Source organism: Heloderma suspectum, chromosome 3, assembly GCF_057233095.1.
Source record: "Heloderma suspectum isolate Gila_16-S chromosome 3, 16-S_ref, whole genome shotgun sequence".
Lineage (NCBI taxonomy): Eukaryota > Metazoa > Chordata > Lepidosauria > Squamata > Helodermatidae > Heloderma > Heloderma suspectum.
In genome coordinates this window covers 217,183,586-217,189,537 of record NC_139460.1, presented here as the reverse complement: position 1 = coordinate 217,189,537, position 5,952 = coordinate 217,183,586, and the positions used below count along the sequence as shown (strand labels likewise).

At 40.9% G+C, this 5,952-nt stretch overlaps 1 protein-coding gene across 5 annotated transcripts in view; it reads right to left on the bottom strand.

Annotated features, from left to right (window-relative positions):
* Nucleotides 1–417: 417 nt before the first annotated feature.
* Nucleotides 418–5,952, bottom strand: part of NUDT13 (nudix hydrolase 13) — a 28,665-nt gene continuing 23,130 nt past the window's right edge. For 3 of the 5 annotated variants that reach the window (XM_084845630.1, XM_084845632.1, XM_084845631.1), the window contains one exon: nucleotides 418–1,964. The gene's annotated coding sequence lies outside the window, so the exon portion shown is untranslated. Of the gene's footprint in view, nucleotides 2,910–5,952 lie in introns of all 5 variants that reach the window. The other 2 variants (XM_084845629.1, XM_084845633.1) reach the window with 1 other exon arrangement.

The following is a 5,952-nucleotide window of genomic DNA, read 5'->3' as shown; positions in this document are numbered from 1 at the left end:
TCTCAGGAGACCTATTGCACAAGCAGCTTTAAATACATGTGAGTAGTTTCTTCACTCTCACTTGCGAGATTGCTTATGGAATCGGTTTTCTAGTTGTATACATAAAAATGTGTGTCAGAAATTGAGATGTCTTGAGAAAATGGACTGTTGCAGATATTTTTCTAGAGGCCTTTTTTAATATGCATTAAAAGACTGGCAAAAGTTTGTTTCCTTACAGCATTTTCTTCTTCCTGTTGTAACTTAATATTAAATTGGAAGGTCCCAAAGGGCCATTTGTGAAGAGAGTGTTCTTGTTTGGAAAGTCTGCCTGGGTTTCTTGTATTTCCTGCTAAATGTGCAAATAATGTGGTTCTCTTTAATATGCAGTGAGGCTTCTTTCTGTTTCTCTACAATATTACACAATTAGGCATCCCAGATGGCACAGGAGAAGCTTTCTGCTTTTATTTTAGATACCAATGAGGTCAAGCAGTTAAGGGAAGGCAACATTAGTCCATTTAACTGATCACTATTGATAAGGGTTTATGCTCTTTGTACATGCGCATTTTTTGTCTCGTTGAATCTCAAAAGCTCAAAGCAATTACACAGCAATTGTTCTGGGACTGAACTAGTGCATTAGCATAGAGGCTGCCACTAGCAGAAGGCTCAGGCCCACTATATGGTTCTAGACCAGATGTTACGGAGTCAGATCTGAGTTCTCCTATTGCAGTCTTAATACATGCATTTCAAAACAGCTTTTTGTTTTCCCCATCTGTATTATTAACAAGTTAATTCTATAATTTGCCAGAGGATGTTGTAATCTCTTCAGATTGTGAAACTGAACAAGTATGATTTCAAAACAACTGATCCTGTATTTTTTTTAAAAAAAGCTTACTAGGTCATCCTGAAGTTTTCCTTCTGTCCATATATTGGATTGGATCCAACACTGTCATTCCACTGATGGAAGCAGTTCCATCAGTGGAACTGGGAGGGGGCAATGTCTCCCATCCTCCCCCCCCCCCATCAGCTCTGGAGAACTAAGAAACCCTTCCAGAGCCAATTTTCAGAAGGCATGGAGGGCTGCAGTGGGGAGAGACATCCACTAGCTCACTGTTGGCTCTAACCCACTGTTTATAATAATTGTAACTGGAGCATTTGTTTTCCTTTTCTCCCTTCATTACATCTTGCACTATTACTAAAATTATTTTTTATTCCCTTTACTTTTATTTGTCTGGTAATTTTTCATACTCCTGTCAGTATTAACATGCAACTGTCTCATGCAAAAACAATTGAAACTCAAAATGGGAGGCCTGCATGTTCTTCTAACCTTTCAGTTCTTAAGCAGCTCGAAATATTTTTTTTTAATCTTGATACTGCTTTTATACACACACACACACACACACACTGCTCACTATGACAAAGATTTACAGCAAAATTTAATCCAAGTCTCATTAAGTCATCACTTAACAGCAAACAACTCTTAAGTGCACAATAAACATAACATGTTTGAATCCTAACTTAAATTAAGGAAGTTCATAGAATGAAAGTTGCCCATTTCCTCTTCTCCATGCAGCTTCCTGTGTCCTCTGAAGAGTCAGGAAGATCCTGAACAAGGTGGGTTGGGGTGGGGGTGCTGGGAGAATAAGGAGGGGGTTGGAAGCATTTCTTCCTTGAAGTTCCTTAAATTAACTTGTCTTATGACTTGGGTCCAAAGATATCTTAAAATGCCAAAAGGAAAATGCAAACCTGAGTTTTGATTTCTGCTGGAACGCTTACTGTGTTGCGAAATCATGTATATTTCTTTCTCTTACTCTCTCACACATACATGCACCAGTGGCAGTCAATGACACATTACAGAGAGCAGAACTTCAGAGCAATGATGCTTTCGCCCCCTGTCACAGGGGATTCCATACCTCCAACTTCTTGGCTGGTGTTTGTGGAGAAACACTAGGTATCATGGAGAATTCTGTCTGGTCATTATCAGCTTTCTGAAAAGTAAGCGTTCCAGCATCAATTAGTGGTTTCACAGCTTGCTACTGAAAACCAGGATGGTTTAAGAGAGAGTTGGACATCAAGTTCCTCTCCCTGGGAATTACTTTCCCAGCTATAGAATAGCTAGGATTTCTTTTTTCAGCTGGAAGAACACAGGCAGTCTGTTGGATTGTTCTTACAGTGAATGGGCTGAGTATTCCCCCCCGCCCCAATACATGTGAATGCTTTGGCAGCCTGTTTCCAGCAGATTCCATTTACTCTTATATTAGGTAGCAATAAGTGGGCACAACTCAAAGGGACCACAATCCATGTGCAAAGCATTTTAAAACTACAGAAAGAACTACTGGCATTCACTGCTAAATTCCAAATTCACCCTTCAGTTGGAACTGAACACATCCCTGGAGAGAAGAGAGTTGTGAAACAAGAAATATTGTCATTGTTCAGAACTATTCTCAAGATATCTAAAATTCTTGCACATCCCCTTTCACTTTGCCAAGACCAATATATCTACCATACATGAAAATGATTCATGCTTATACAACTGCATGCCCTCTCCACTGAAACAAATCTGAAGTTTATTTATCAAAGGTCTACTGTGAACAATGGAGAATTGGCTTGGTCCAGGGATGTGGGTCCGTTTCTCAGAGAGCAACAGGTCAATTTCGATTTGACTGAAATATCTGTTAAACCTTGAAGAAAAGGCAATTGCTGTGCCTTCTACATTTTGACTAATAAGCAGACTGTTGAACTGAATGTGACTTGTATACAACTGATAGAGCTTCCATCTGAAAATCCATTTAAAATAAGAATCCTACATTTTTTTAAAAAATGGAGCTTTTGATCTCTGCACTTCTTGCAGAAGCCAGATTAATATTCATTACTCTTCAGCTGCAGCAAGCATGTATGTCTTCCTGAACTTGGCAACACAACAGACTGGGTTTCTGAAAAAAAGCATCTTATATTTAGCTAGAAATACATAGTCATCACCATCAAAGTAGTAACTTAAATTAAGCAAGCAAGCAAGTTACAGTCACTCTTATTAAAATAGCTCTCTCAAACACCTGTTGGCTTGGTCTGAACCCTCAGGACAGTAAAAGCCCTATGCTGTTTGCCTATGATTAACGCCCCTACATAATCTTCCAATGAGCAAGTGTTTTGAAACAACAATCTGAAAGAAAATGTTGCTGAGCCAACTGCATATAAGTAATGCTGTTGCGGTCTCTCATTCATCTACTTGTCTTTTGCACTGAGACTTGACCAGGTACTTCTTCAATTACCAGCTATGTTTCACTTTAGCACGACCACTCAATCTAACATTCTCACACTACTTAGTGACATCTTCAGCAGCATCTTTTAACTTCAGAACACTGTTCCCCAACCTGCTGCCATCCAGATGTTTTGGACTATGACTCCCATCAGCCCCAGCCAGCATGTCTAATAGTTATGAAGGGAATTGTAGTCAAAAACATACAGAGCACCCGGTTGGGGAAGCTACTCAAAAAAGTCCTAATGATCCTGTTTGGCTCTATCCTTTATTAGTGGACCAGTAGATGGAAATTTAAGTCTTCATTTAGGAATTCCTTAGGGTGGAGTGCTCGGAGCACCTTATATCTGTGTTTCATCATCTGCACCAACTTACACCCTATGTGGGTTTGGTCTATAAAGGCATCAGAGAGATAGCCAAGATAAACTCCTCTGTATACCTCTTATTGAGAAGGATCCAACAGTGTCCATGCACTAGTGCTATTAACGTTGAACCATAAACCAATGTTTGCGCAAAATCAACAGCATCTCCTACTGCAAAGGGAAATTTGGAGGCAAAAAAGGAGCTATTTTCCTTTTAAAAAAGGAATGCACTCCCCTATGCACCTTGTTTTAAAGGAACATAGCCCCTTTTTGTCACTGCCCCACTGCCAAATTTCCCACTGCACTAGCAAACGCAACTGATGTGCAAGCATTGGTTTATGCTAGCACATGGACACCACTGGATCCTTCCCTTAATATCTGATTTCCACCGAGGACATATTCTTACCGTTTATAGCAAGTTCAGAGAGCAAAGACAACACAGAGTAGTGTTTTTGGTGGCAAGCCATCCCACACTTAACCCCACCCCCATCCTGAGTTGCCTGAACGTTTTGTAGAAAATGTTGCAAGCCCTATCTGGGCTGAGTGTTGGGAGTCAAAGTAACAGAGAACTAGGGACCCTTAGTGATATTTTAAAATGGCAAAATTATAGACTAATTTTTTTTTAACACTTTTCAATTGACTGCCCTGAGCCTTCAACATGGACTGAGCTACAAATCTATATAAATAGCTGTTCAACGAACTGGATCCTCAGAACACATCTATCACTGCAACTTTATTCTCTATCACTGCAACTTTATTCTGTTTCTGCAGCGTTTTCTCAACATGAGCATAGCTGAGCCCTCAAGAGTTGGAAGTAGTATACTGAACATTCCCAGATGGGAGGAGGAAGAAATCTGGGCGAATGGAATACTTCTGCAAAGAAAAAGTAGTCAGATGAGAGCACAGTTTAGCACCCAAAGGAAATATCTTTTGAGCTGCTCCAGGACAAGAAAGTAGTAATTACATTAGGAGAAACCATGAAATAAAAATTAACTCCAGCTTGTTATTTCAGCCCCTTAAAAAATAGGTGAACAATTTGAACTTCAAAAGAACTGTGGCAGCAGCAGTAAATACTGTGAGGAAGGCAATTTCAGTTAGTATCTGCAAGAAGTACTAAAGGCCACTGAAAGTTGGCACAAGGGAAGGGAAGTAGAAGGGATGGAAAATCAGCGCCTTTACTCCAAGAGAGCTTTATATAAATCACTGTAGAGTATGAGCTTCTCAGTTGCCTATTTACTTGTATCACATTTTTGATGCTGTAGGCTTTGAGAGTTTTTAAAGTGGAACTTAACTGGCATGTGTATAATTATATCTAGCGAAGATCAGCTCCAACACAAGTGTTTTACTCTAGGGGACCACCTCAGAATATTTTCCATCAAGAAATATATATGGAAAATGCACCATCAGAATGGAAAATCCAAACGGATTTGGCAAGGAAGGATTTCTGTGCCGGATCTGGATTGCCAATAACTTTGAGAGGTTTTTTTTTTAATCAAAGTGCACAACAGCAGAACTAAGCCTTTTCTACTTCGTGCTCCAGATTCACTTAAATGACTGCATAAAACTAAAAAGAAATGCCTAACCTTATATCCATAGTTGATCAATTCATGCAGAGTATTTCAGCTGTCAGAATATTTCTTCATCATTTTAATTTGCAAAACAGTTTCTCCATTCCACTGTCACATGCCTACAGGCATGCATGCATGTATATTAAGGCTGTCTTCTGATTTAAAAAAATAGGCACAGCAGTCCTACCAGTGAGGACAGGCAGATCTGAAGGCAAACAAATGACCTCCTAGGGCAGAAGGAGGAGAGGTGCCACATTGATGTTTTCCGTCCCTTTTTCAGGATTCTTTTTTCGTTAATGATTTCCTTCCCATTGCAACCAATGGGGAAAACATTATGTAGGCCAGCCTCAGGGCTGGTGTACATTCCACCCCCGCCCCCCGTGTTAGGGGCATGTCCCCCAATCCATCCATGACATGCCTCCTGATCTCTCCCCTCTTTGCCTCTACAGATGTCAGAGGTTTCCACAGGGTCTGGGAGGGGCCATCCGAGGTTAAACCTCACTCTGAGAGCACACATTTCTCTCCACCCTTGGAGCGGAAGATCTGAACTACACCCTTTAGGCACCTTCCCATGGACCATAGGATTGCAGTTAATTAATCAATTAAGAGAGCAATCCTATGGTCCCTGGGTGAGCATCCCAGCGACCATAAGATGGCTTGGATTCCCCTCTGAGGTTGGAGACAACCCTCCAACCTCGGAAGGGGGAATCGGAGATCCAACCCCCCCCCCCGACCCTGTCCCCTTGCAGCCAGTGTGGATAGAACCACAGCAGCTGCCTCTCTGAGGTGG